The sequence below is a fragment of the Herpailurus yagouaroundi genome, unplaced genomic scaffold (genome assembly GCF_014898765.1).
Source record: "Herpailurus yagouaroundi ecotype Mexico unplaced genomic scaffold, PumYag 28, whole genome shotgun sequence".
NCBI classification, from domain to species: Eukaryota; Metazoa; Chordata; class Mammalia; order Carnivora; family Felidae; genus Herpailurus; species Herpailurus yagouaroundi.
The window spans coordinates 99,826,895-99,839,477 of NW_024412376.1; positions in this window are offsets into that span (position 1 = coordinate 99,826,895).

Sequence of the window (12,583 nt, forward strand, 5' to 3'; positions counted from 1 at the left end):
GTCCCCTCTTTTACTTGCCGGAATGGCTATTTCAAACCTCCACCCCCATCAGATCTCTGAAGGATGTAAAGACCCATCGCCCTTTGGGATGGAGAGAAAAATTTATTTTGCCTGCCTCTGATGCAAATGGCAAATGATTTCACAAGCCTCAACCACTGAGAGTGTAGCAAAATGGTGTCTGGACCCCGGGGGACAACAGGGGAGACCAGAACAATGAGGGAAGTAGATTTGCAGTGACCCTCCTCAGCTGTCCCCTCACAGGCTGAGGGGTGCCCCAACTGAAAACATGGAAGAACACTCTCCCTTTTCTGGTACGAGTCTAAACCTATATGTAGGTCTTGGATACCAAGCAATAGAGTTACATACGAATAACTTTATGACATTATAAAGAAGACATCATCACCTACCAAATGAAAAAAGGAAGGCATGTTCAAAAGGTGATGTTGGAATAATTAGTTAAAATTTTAGAGGAATAAAAACCATCTAGGCTCTCACTTGAATAATCCCAAAACAAGCTCGAGAGACTTTAGTTATATAAATAAATAGAATAAAAAACCAAGAAACTATAATTGAAGAATTGAAGGAAAGACGGGCATGTTTGTCTACATAAAACATTTTAACTCCTGTATGTAAAAATAAAATTAGATTTGGAAAAAATGCATTTGGTATGAAAAATGCTGAGAGTACAATAGTTTAATTGGCAAAGGACACTGGTTTTTTTTTGTTGTTGTTGTTCTTATTTGTTTGTTTTTTAAAGATTTTATTTTTAAGTAATCTCTACACCCAACATGGGGCTCGAACTCACAACCCTGAGATCAAGAATCGCATGCTTCTCCAAGAACCAGCCAGGTGCCCCGGCAAAGAACATTGTTATGGGCTGCATGTTATGGGCTGTTGTGCCCCCTAAATTCATACACTAAAGCCCTAACTCCCAGTACCTCAGAATATGACTATATTTGGAGAGAGGGAATTTCAAGAGGTAATTAAGTTAAAATGGGGTCATTAGGGTGAGCCCTAATCCAATATGGTTGGTTCTAGAAGAGGAGATTAGGACAGAGAAACGCAGAGGGAAGGCTGCCTGAAGACACAACTGTCTATAAGCCACAACTGTCTATGAGCCACAAAGAGAGGCCTCAATAGACACCAACACAGTCAACACCTTGATCTCAGACTCCCAGCTTCTACAACAGTGAGAAAACAAATTTCTGTTTTTAAGCCATTCTGTCTGTGGTAATACTTTATGGCAGCCCTAGAAAACTCATGCCGACATTATATTTTCATAGAAGATAATATAATTAATGCACAAAAGTACTCAACACTAGAAGGAAATCGTCACAAAAGAGACAACTTTTGAGTTTGGTTCTGAGAAATGAAGGGGAGTCGTTGACATCCAATGAGTTCGTGATCATTTTTCAGAGTTGGCTTGCTTGTTTTTAAAGAAAAACGCTTCATATTTTGCCAAGAATGAGTAAATTTGAAACGCTAAATTTTGGTTCGTAACTTTGTATGAATGAAATAAACACAGCAAACTACATGAAGCCTTGTTCAAACAGGAGTTGCGTCAGATAACAATCTAGAAGCTGCTGGTATCACTTTGATAGGGTTTTGTGGGGAGCTAATCTTTGGGTAACAGATGACAGATTCAACGCATTGAATCTACTTGTGCTGAATCACTGTTGCTGTGGCATTTTTGCCCTGGGTCTGCAGCTGCCTTGTGGGGATAGATGTGGTGAAGAACCCTGTTGCTGCCTTCCCGACTCCCTTGAAAGCTGCAGGGGTGGGAAAAACAAAAGTCCTTCTCTGCTTCCCAGACTTCCTTGCAGCTAGGATCCAGACATGAAATCAATTGCACCAATGGGATGCATGCACGCCTCTACTGTTACTTACTACCTGTGTGACCCGAATATGTTTACTCACTCTTTACCTCAGGTTCCTTGTCTGTAAAATGTGGATAATGAAAGCATTTACCTCATAGCATTGTTAAGAGGACTGAGTTAAATCCTACAAATTGCTTAGCCTGGTGCATAGTTATCAGTAAGTGTTAGCTTTATTATAATCGTTATTCTGAAGGTGGAAGTGAGGTACAGGCCATCTTCCTGCTCTCTAGCTTCTTCCTTTGGCAAGTACTGTCCTGGGGTTTTCCGTAGCGGCATTTTTATGTCCACCATTGGCTTCATGGGTGTCCAGAGGCACTTAGTCCTGGACCAAAGCTAGAAAAGTGTGTCCATGACATCAACAAGTCCCGCTTCAGCCTCTGATTCCCCGGTGAGCCACTTCTGCAAGATGTCCTTGAGAATCATCCCAGAGGTCCAGCCAAGAGCCCTCTCTTACGGCCCCAGCAGCAATTCTGTAAGTGCTTACTTGCCGTTTTAAAAATCCCTTTCTGCAAAATATACATGGAGTCATTTGTTTCCTACAGCCGAGCCCTGTGAGCCCCTTTCTCAATTTCCCTTTGCCCCAGTTAGAGTTGTGAAAATAAACAGGGAAACTGGCTTAGGAAAAGGATTCACAGAGCTGTGTTAGTATTGGCAAAGGCCAGCTTTTTAAGCAGGTTTTTAATTCAGTGCTTTTCTGCTAGATCAGACTCCAAGGAAGGTGGCTTGTTTAGACCAGCCAGCTGACATTGGTGACCACACCCCATCTTCCATAGAGCCCCAACAGCAGAGAAAGGGGAGAAACGGAACTTACAAGCATTGGTGTTCTTTCTTCATGTGTTGGGTGCTCCTCTAGAGGCAAGAACCAGTCTTATTCATCTTGTATCCCCAATATCAGCACAATCTCTTATCTGCTTATTAAGCGTCTGCTAAAAGATCTGAACTTTGCTGTTGAACAGGGTATATTACAGAATTCACAAATCTCCACTGAAAAGGAAAAGCTTCTGAGGAAACCAAGGGAAAATGACAATGTGCTTATATTTATGCAATGTTCACGCTAGTATTTTAGGTTGAACTTACTGTGCAGTTTATTTACTTTAAGATAGGAAGGGAAATCCTAACAACAGTTGAACCTAATAAAACCATTTAGATCATGATCTTTCTTTCATTTCAAATTGCACTGCTCATAAACAGACTCTTAACTATAGAGAACAAACTGATGGTTACCAGAGGGGAGGGTGTGGGGGATGGGTGAAATAGGTGATGGGGATTAAGGAGGGCACTTGTGGTGAGCACTGGGTGTTGTATGGAAGTGTTGAATCACTGTATTGTACACCTGAAACTAATGTAACACTGCATGTTAACTGTACTGGAATTAAAATTAAAAATGTAATAAAAACAAAACAAAGCAAACAAACAAAAAGCTTACAGAACACCAGAAAGAGATTGCATTAGTCTTCTCCTAAATAAGTTAATTTTTTTAAAAAAAGATTCAGATTCTGGAGCACCTGGGTGGCTCCGTGGGTTAAAGCATCCGACTCCTGATTTCAGCTCAGATCATGATCCTAGGGTTGTGGGATAGAGCCCTATGTTGGGCTCGGCGATGAGCGTAGAGCTTGCTTGGGACTCTCTCTCTCTCTCTCTCTCTCTCTCTCTCTCCCTCTCTTTCTGCCCTTCCCCCACTTGCAAGCATGCGTGCACTCTCTCTTTCTCTGTCTCAAAATAAATACACTTTAAAAAATGATTCAGATTTTGTACCTACTATGTAGTAAGTGGCCTTTATTTCTGTGTCAAGATTATTTGGGTTATAAGTAAAAGAAGCCCAAACAAAGTAACCTAGGATGAACAGGAGAATTTATTATAAAATGCAGGGTCATTTCATAGATTCCAAGGACAAGATGTGCACTCAGGTTCACAAGGGATTGTGAACCATGAAACCATCAGCAATTAGCTGCTCTCTTTCCCTTGCTGCCTTGACCTTATCTACCTTTACTTTGCTCCACACATCTGCTTCTCTCTCTCTCTCTCTCTCTCTCTCTCTCTCTCTCTCTCTCTCCCCCCCCACTCTCTGTAAATGGGCTCCTTGGGCTCTATGGATGGGGTACAGGCTGGCTGTCCTCCAGTTGCAGCTTCCAAACTCAGTTCATGGGGTCTTCCACGTGCATACCAGAGAACATTCTCCTGTGTCTCTAAACTTCCCAAGAAGGAATGACCAAGTTGAGATTGCATTCTCATCCTTGGTTAATCAACTGTGGCAAGAAACAGTGGCCATCACGTGGTGCAAATTTTCTGCACAGAATCAACTCTGTGGACAGGTGGGGGGAGGAGTTCTCAGAGACATGAAGAGTATGTGCACATGACAATATCCCAGGGAACAAAAACTTGGTAACTTTAATGTGAAATTAATATATCTTAACGTGCCTGCATATTGGAATATCATGACCAGCACATTTAAAAAATGATACTTTTTGCATATGAATATGTATGTATTATACATATACATTTACCTCATATAGCAACTTAAACTAACCCACATTGGCTCAGGGGCTTTAGTATTTCCCTTATCCAAGCAACATGATATGGCTACTCTGAGAATAGTTCTCGAAGTAACTAGAAAGTTAACTAATGTGATAAATAAAAATAGAATTCTAGATGTTGCTGGGTGGCTAACTCATGCTCAGGATGCAAATTAGGCAATTCGAAGGGGGCATCTATTTATTCAGGCCACTAGGGCATCATTTAAGGAATCATTATTCTGTTAAATGAGGGTAAATAGGACCCTAGTGACTCAAAAATTTGAGGTTGCTTCAAAAAGCTCTAATTTGCACCCAGGGAGTAAAAAGAAGAATTTGGGTGGAATAAATAGCCAGATAAATAATACAAAAGCAGAGAGTCTGGGCCAAGAAGGAAGCCATATTTGAGAGACCAGGTTCTGATGGAAAGATTTAAATATATTTTGTAGGAAGGTGACCATAGCAAATTGACACAGGGCTTTGACATTGGGGTGTGAGTATCTAGGGCATATGCCATATGACTTCATAGACACATGTGTTTGAGCTTGGGACTATGATTCAAAAATGGCACATATGAGGCCTGGGTAAGAGGAGGAGCAGGCTCCTATTTGCATTTGGTTCCTGGTATCCCTGCTTTACTCAGCCTGTCCTCACCACTTATCTATAGCAAGTTTCCTTCATTGTCACAACGCACACGGTCAGCGCCATTTTTTAAATGTCCTCATGGGTGGTTTGTGTGCACAGAGAGTTATTCTCATTTTAAAAGTTAGTATCCAAATTATTCAAAATCGATTTCTTAAGCTTTTAAGAGGTCACAGTTTTAAAAAAAATGTATAATTCTCTTGATAAATCTAGACAATTTTAACCCTCACCTTAAAGGACTTTTAGAGTGAGTAGATCCCCTTAAGTATCTCCAACTATATTTATACATTTGATGTAGTTGATTTTTCTGTCAAGTACTACGTAAACCAACAAACCTTATGTTCTTAGGCAAGTTAAAATCTAATAGATTAACCGTGTAACATCTGAAATTAAAATCATGAGTTAAATCAGTTGCTGGATGATACATTTAACTGGGAATTACAAAGCTGAAAGTATTATTCCAGCAGGCCAAAATCGCTTAAACCCTTAAGTAACAAATATGTACAGTTTTTCACTCCAAAATATTCATGTATAGGTGTGATTTTCCTAAACATTCCTGTACGTGATGCTTTCTGATACTGATGCTTCCCCACCGAGGAAAAGATTCCATTGTCCCACCCTTTAGGCAATTACCTTCTTAGATGCTTGAAAGGTTGCCAAACAACCAGAAGATTCAGCCTGGACAGTGAGCCCGAACTACAGACCTCCAGGCCAGTATGTGTGTGTGTGTGTATATGTATACATATACATACATATATATATATTTTTTTGACAACCCAGACCTAGGGTGAGTTCCCTTTTATAATTACCGTAGTTTTCTCTGCCATTATTTAAGAAAGAGGTGGTCGATAACAAGAATGACATTCATTTTTGAGAGTGGCACAGGGTCTAAGGCCTGCAATACTTTTGAGTGCCCACAAATATACTTTAACTGGAATTTCTTTTAAAATAAGAAGAAAAATATTTATGTAATAATAGTGAATATGTAATACCAAATCAAGCTTGGATTGTAGTCATCTTTATACCAATACAATAGTAGAATACAATTTCTAATGTTTTTTCTCACAAAGGCAAAAGTGCCCAGATTCTCTGAAAGTCCTAATGTAACTCCAGTCACAGTCCACATCCTTGGGTGTGAGTTCTATCAGGCCCTGATTCTTTTTTTTTTTTTTTTTTTTTTTAATTTTTTTTTTCAACATTTATTTATTTTTGGGACAGAGAGAGACAGAGCATGAACGGGGGAGGGGCAGAGAGAGAGGGAGACACAGAATCGGAAACAGCTCCAGGCTCCGAGCCATCAGCCCAGAGCCTGATGCGGGGCTCGAACTCACGGACCGCGAGATCGTGACCTGGCTGAAGTCGGACGCTTAACCGACTGCGCCACCCAGGCGCCCCATATCAGGCCCTGATTCTTAACAGTAATTTACAGAACTCTGACATGTCACCTAGGCGGGCCCATCTTGCCAACACATTTTGCATCTCTTTGGCTCTTCAGACATTGAAAAATGTGAATTCATAGCACCATGTATTCTTTTTTTAATTTTTACTATCTGGAAGGGCATACAACCCAACATATGTTAAAATGCTATGCAATTAACTAAAGTTTGGACAGTCATTTCACAAAGGAAGCTATTCAAATAGCAAACAAGCACATAAAAACATTAGTCATCACAGAAATGAAAATTAAAACCACAATGAGATAGGACTATACTTCTGTCCTGTCCAGGCATATAAAGGCTACAGTGTTTAAAACTGACAATGCTCAGTGTTGGTGGGGACATAGAATGAACCAGAATCCTGATACATTGTTTGTGGGAGTGTGAAATGGTACAATCACTGGGAAGAACTTTTGGCGGTTTCACTCAAGACTCTGTGACCCAATTTCACTCCCAACTATTTTCCCTAGAGAAATGAAAATATATGTCCACAACAAGACTGGGATAAGGATGTTCTTAGCAGCTTTATTCATAATAGCCCCAAATGGGCAACAACCTCAAATGCCCATCCATTGGAAAATGGATAAACAATCTGGGATAGATTCATATAATGGAGGTTGCTTAGAAAAAAAAGAGAGACAGAGAGAGAGAGAGAGAGAGAGAGAGAGAGAGAGAGACTGAACTCTGATACATGCGACAGCCTAATTTCAAACATAGTATTCTGAGCGAGAGGAGCATTACACAGGACTATGTAACATGTGCTTATAGAGCAGGCCAAACTAATATAAGATGAATAAAAGCAGAAGAGTGATTACCTCTGGGGATGGGAGCAGGGGTTTGTCCAGAAAGGCTTTGAAGAAATTTCTGAAGTGATAGAGGTTTGGGTTCACAGATTTGTCAAAACTCATCCAATGTTACACTTAGGGTTTGCACATTTGTGGAAAAAAAAATTCAGTTGAGTCCATTTTAAAGATCTTAGTGGCTGTATTCAATGATTCATGAATTGGGTAACATCCAATCTAGCAGATAGAAAGGATCCCGAGGTGCAGTACAAAATGAAAGACTTTTTTTTTTAACGTTTATTTATTTTTGAGAGACAGAGAGAGACAGAGAACGAGCAGGGGAGGGACAGAGAGAGAGAGGGAGACACAGAAGCTGAAGCAAGTGCCAGGCTCTGAGCTCAGCACATAGCCGGATGTGGGGCTCGAACCCACAAACCGTGAGATCTTGACCTGAGCCGAAGCTGGACACTTAACCAACTGAGCCACCCAGGCAACCCTAAACACCTTTTTTTGTTTTTTTAAGTTTATTTATTTATTTTGAGAAAGAGAGAAAGTGCAAGCAGTGGAGGGGCAGAGAGAGAGAGGGAGTGAGAGAATCCCAAGCAGACTTCATTGTTCAGCATGAAGCCCAGGCAGGGCTCAAACCCAGAACTGCAAGATCATGACCTGAGCCAAAATCAAGAGTTGGATGCTTAACCAACTGAACCATCCAGGCGTCCCCAAAATGAAAGACTTTTATAGGCAGAAAGAGTGGGAACAAGGAACTTACACCAGGTTAAAAAAAAAAAAAAGTGCATTAGTTATTGCAAGGTCACTCTTCTTTTTTTTTTTTTTTTAACGTTTATTTATTTTTGAGACAGAGAGAGAGCATGAATGGGGGAGGGTAAGACAGAGGGAGATACAGAATCTGAAACAGGCTCCAGGCTCTGAACTGTCAGCACAGAGCCCGACGTGGGGCTCAAACTCACAGACTGTGAGATCATGACCTGAGCCGAAGTCAGATAGATGCTTAACCGACTGAGCCACCCAGGTACCCCAAGGTCATTCTTCTTTAGGGGGTACTAGGGGTCTCTCAGGCAGATTACCTAACTAGTGCCAATCATGTGATTCCTGATTAATTGGTTTAAGATTCCGTCTCTGGGAAAGCTGAAACTGCAATTAAGTCTGGATTTGGTGGTATGGGATTTAGTATAAGTGACTCCATTTGAGGCCTATTGTCTTGTTTTTAACATGCTGTTTGTAAATTCTACCTAAAAAGAAAAAGAACCGTAAACAAATACTGAACTCTAGGTAATGATTATAATGCATGTTGGATTCTGCAATTTACATTGTAATATCAAAAAAAAAAAAAAAGAACAAGATTATGGGCAAAGAACTTAAATAGATATTTCTCCGAAGAAAATATACAAATGGCCAATAAGAACATGAAAAGATGTTCAGCATCATTTGTCATTAGGGAAATACAAATCAAAACCATGAGAAAATATCACTTCACTTCCATAAGACTATAATCAAAAAGACAGAAAATAACAAGTGTTTGAAAGGATGTGGAAACATTGGAACCCTCATTTACTGCTAATGCGAATGTAATATATTATAGTCACTGTGGAAAACCGTTTGGCAATTCTTCAAAATGTTAAACATAGAGTTATTGTACGACTCATCTATTCTACTCCCAAGGTATATACACAGGGGAATTGAAAACATATAAGTACACAAAAATTTGCATAAGTGTTCATAGGAACATCATACATAATGGCCAAAAAGTTGAAACAATGCAAATGTCTGTCAACTGATAAAAGGACAAATACCTGTGGTATATCCATACAATGGAATATTATTCAGTCGTGAAAAGGAGTAAAGTACTGATTCATGCTACAACACCGATGAACCTTGAAAACACTGTGCTAACTGAAAAAAGCCAGACACAAAGGGTCACAGATTGTATGATTTCTTTTGTGTGAAATCTCCAAAATAGGTAAATCCAGAGAGACAGAAAGCAGATGGAGATTTAGAGCAACTGCTTAATGGGGTAATGAGAATATTCTGCAATTAGTGGTGATGGCCACACAATTATGTGAATATACGAAAAACCTCTGAATTGTGCATTTTAGAAGGGTGAATTTATGATATGAGAATTGTATCCCAGTTGAAAAATAAGATGGACTGTTGGAAGGATGGTTAGGCAGATAGACATGATAGAACAAAAAGAAAAATGTTAATTGCAGAACTGAGGTGGTGGTTACATGTATGTTTACTATATAAGTCTTTCAAATTTTCTATGTATCTGCAAATTTTCAATAAAATGATAGAAAAAAATATGAGTAGTTAACAACTTAAAACATTTTTTTCTTATTATTTTAGAGAGAGGGAGAGCACAAGTTGGGGAGAGGGGCAGAGGGACATAGAGATAGAGAAAGGGAGAGAGGGAGAATCTTAAGCAGCCTTTATGCTCAGCAAGGAGCCCATTTCAGGGCTCAATCCCACAACCCTGGAATCATGACCTGAGCCAAAATCAGGAGTTGGGTGCTCAACCAACTGAGCCCTCTAGGCACTCCTTAAATTTTTATTTTTATTTTTTTAAGCAGTTAACAACTTTTTTTTTTTTTTTAAGAGAGAGAGAGCACACATGGGGGAGAAGGGCAGGGGGAAAGAGAGAGAGAATCTTAAGTAGGCTTCATGCTCAGTAAGGAGCCCAATTCAGGGCTCTAATCCACGACCCTGGGATCATAATCTGAGCCAAAATCAAGAGTCAAATGCCCAACTGACTGAGCCACGCAGGTGACCCAGTAGTTAACTTTTAAGATTATTTGACCAACATGTAACAAAGACCTTTAAAAAAAAAAAAAAAGCAAAATGTAAAGAGATGATAGGTGACAGATAGATAGATGATAGATAGAGGCCACAAACCTTTGATCCAGCAAATCTGCTTCAGCAACTGAATCTAAGGAAATAATCATAATGTAGCTGAAACACAAGTGTGTGGAAAGAAGTTTCCCAAAGTGTTGTTTATCATAACAAAATGTTCGGAAACCAGCTAAATAAACACTGTGGCAGAAATGAGTCTCAGAGCACAAACTGAGGTGTGCACTAAATATAAAACTTCAGAACATTTTCTGTAACAACTTTTATTTTGAACCCATTGCATAGGAGGTGGGTAAATGCAATCCTTGTCAATTAAGACTTTTCCTTCTTCTGTAGGGTAATATCTGAGTGCTGGGTGCTTATAGGCAATGCCAAGGTGCGGTGCATGTAGGGAGCAGACAGGGGATGGGCAAGACGTGTCCTCCAGGCATCCGCCCACCCTGATGTCAGCTGGAACATCTATTGAGCCATCGCTGCCTGGTCATCCGCAAGCTCTTTCTGCCAATTGCAGCTTCATCATTATTTTGAAATGCTTCCTGTGAAAAATTTCTTTGTATCTAAAAGTCCACCCTCTTTATCGGATTTTGAAATGCTTCCTGTGAAAAAGATCTTTGTATCTAAAAGTCCACTCTCTTTATCGGAAAATTCCAACATTATCTTTGCTATGGAAGAGAAAGAATTGCTGTGAGATTCTTTAAATATAATTACAACTGTTTTTAAAATGAAAATTGCGGGGCGCCTGGGTGGCTCAGTCGGTTAAGCGTCCGACTTCGGCTCGGGTCATGATCTCGCAGTTCGTGAGTTCGAGGCCCGCGCCGGGCTCTGTGCTGACAGCTCAGAGCCTGGAGCCTGCTTCAGATTCTGTGTCTCCCTCTCTCTCTGACCCTCCCCCGTTTATGCTCTGTCTCTCTCCGTCTCAAAAATAAACATTAAAATTTTTTTTTAAAAAATGAAAATTGCTTCTTATCTACTTATGTGAGCAAAAATTTTTATCAAGAATTTGGAGGTAGAGGGATGGGCAAAACAGGTGAAGGGGAGTGGAGGTACGAGCTTCCAATTATGGAATGAGTAAGTCACAGGGATAAAAGGTTCAGCCTGGGGAACACAGTCAGTGGTGCTCTAATAGCGTTGTATGGTGACAGGTGGTAGTCACTGTTGCGGTGAGCACAACATAACATATAGACTTGTCGGATCACTGCATTGTGCACCTGAAACTAATGTAACATTGTGTGTCAACTATATTTCAATAAAAATAGAATTTGAATTGGGACGCCTGGGTGGTTCAGTCCGTTAAGCGACCGACTTCAGCTCAGGTCATGATCTCACGCTTCATGAGTACAAGTCCCACATTGGGCTCTGTGCTCACAGCCCAGAGCCTGGAACCTCCTTCAGATTCTGTGTCTCTCTCTTTGCCCCTCCCCGGCTCACACTCTGTCTCTCTCTCTCTCTCTCAAAAATAAACATTAAAAAAATTTTTTTAAATAATTTGAAGAGATTATCATTTTAAATTTTTGATCAAGATGGGGAGAAGCCATTTGAAACACAACCATGCATATTCAAAAGTTTTGTCCATGAAATCAAACTCCAGTCTTTTGTTAAAAAAAAATGGAAGAGACAGTATTTGCAAGTTGTATATAAATCAGATATTTAGCAAACATATGCTCTGTACTTATTTTTCTTACCATAATTATATAACATCCAAAACAGAATGCATTTCTCACCAAGTGTATATATAGATTTCCTTCAGGGCATTCACTTTCCCCAGAATGCCCTGCAAATGCTGTAATTGTCTATGTATGTCAAGATGCGTACAAGGTCGGAAGACTGCACTATAGTGAAATGTCACCTCTGATGCCCCTCATACAATCTTCTTCATGGGTTTAGGTTTAGGCTTTTGGAAATGAAAGCTTTCTTTCCTTTCTCCTGCCTTTTCACCCCCCAACCCCCAGCCCCCACAATGAGCCTGGCTGGCTACTTGTTCAAAAGAGAAGGCTAGAAAGAAAAAAAGGACATGGAAAGGTTGGTAAAAGGATGCAAATTTTCAGCTATAAGATGAATAAGGTCTGAGGATCTGATGTGACACATGGTGACTATAGTCAATAATGCTATATTGTATAATTAAAATTTGCTTAGAAAGTAGACCTTAAATGCCCCCCCCCACACAAAGGTGAATATGTACAGTGATGGATGTGTTAATTAACTAGATGGGGGGATTTTTTCACAATGTGTACATATATCAAAAAACCACATAGTACACCATAAATATCTTACAGTTTTATTTGTCACTATACTTTAATAAAGCTGAAATAAAAAAAAATTAAGGACATAGAGTAGTATCTAAAAAACAATGGTTCTTAAAATGTGATCCACAGTCCATGAAAGGTCCCAGACACTCTTGCAAGGTCAAAACTCTTTCCATAATAATATCAAGATGTTATTTGATCTTTTCATTTTCATTCTCTCATAAGAGT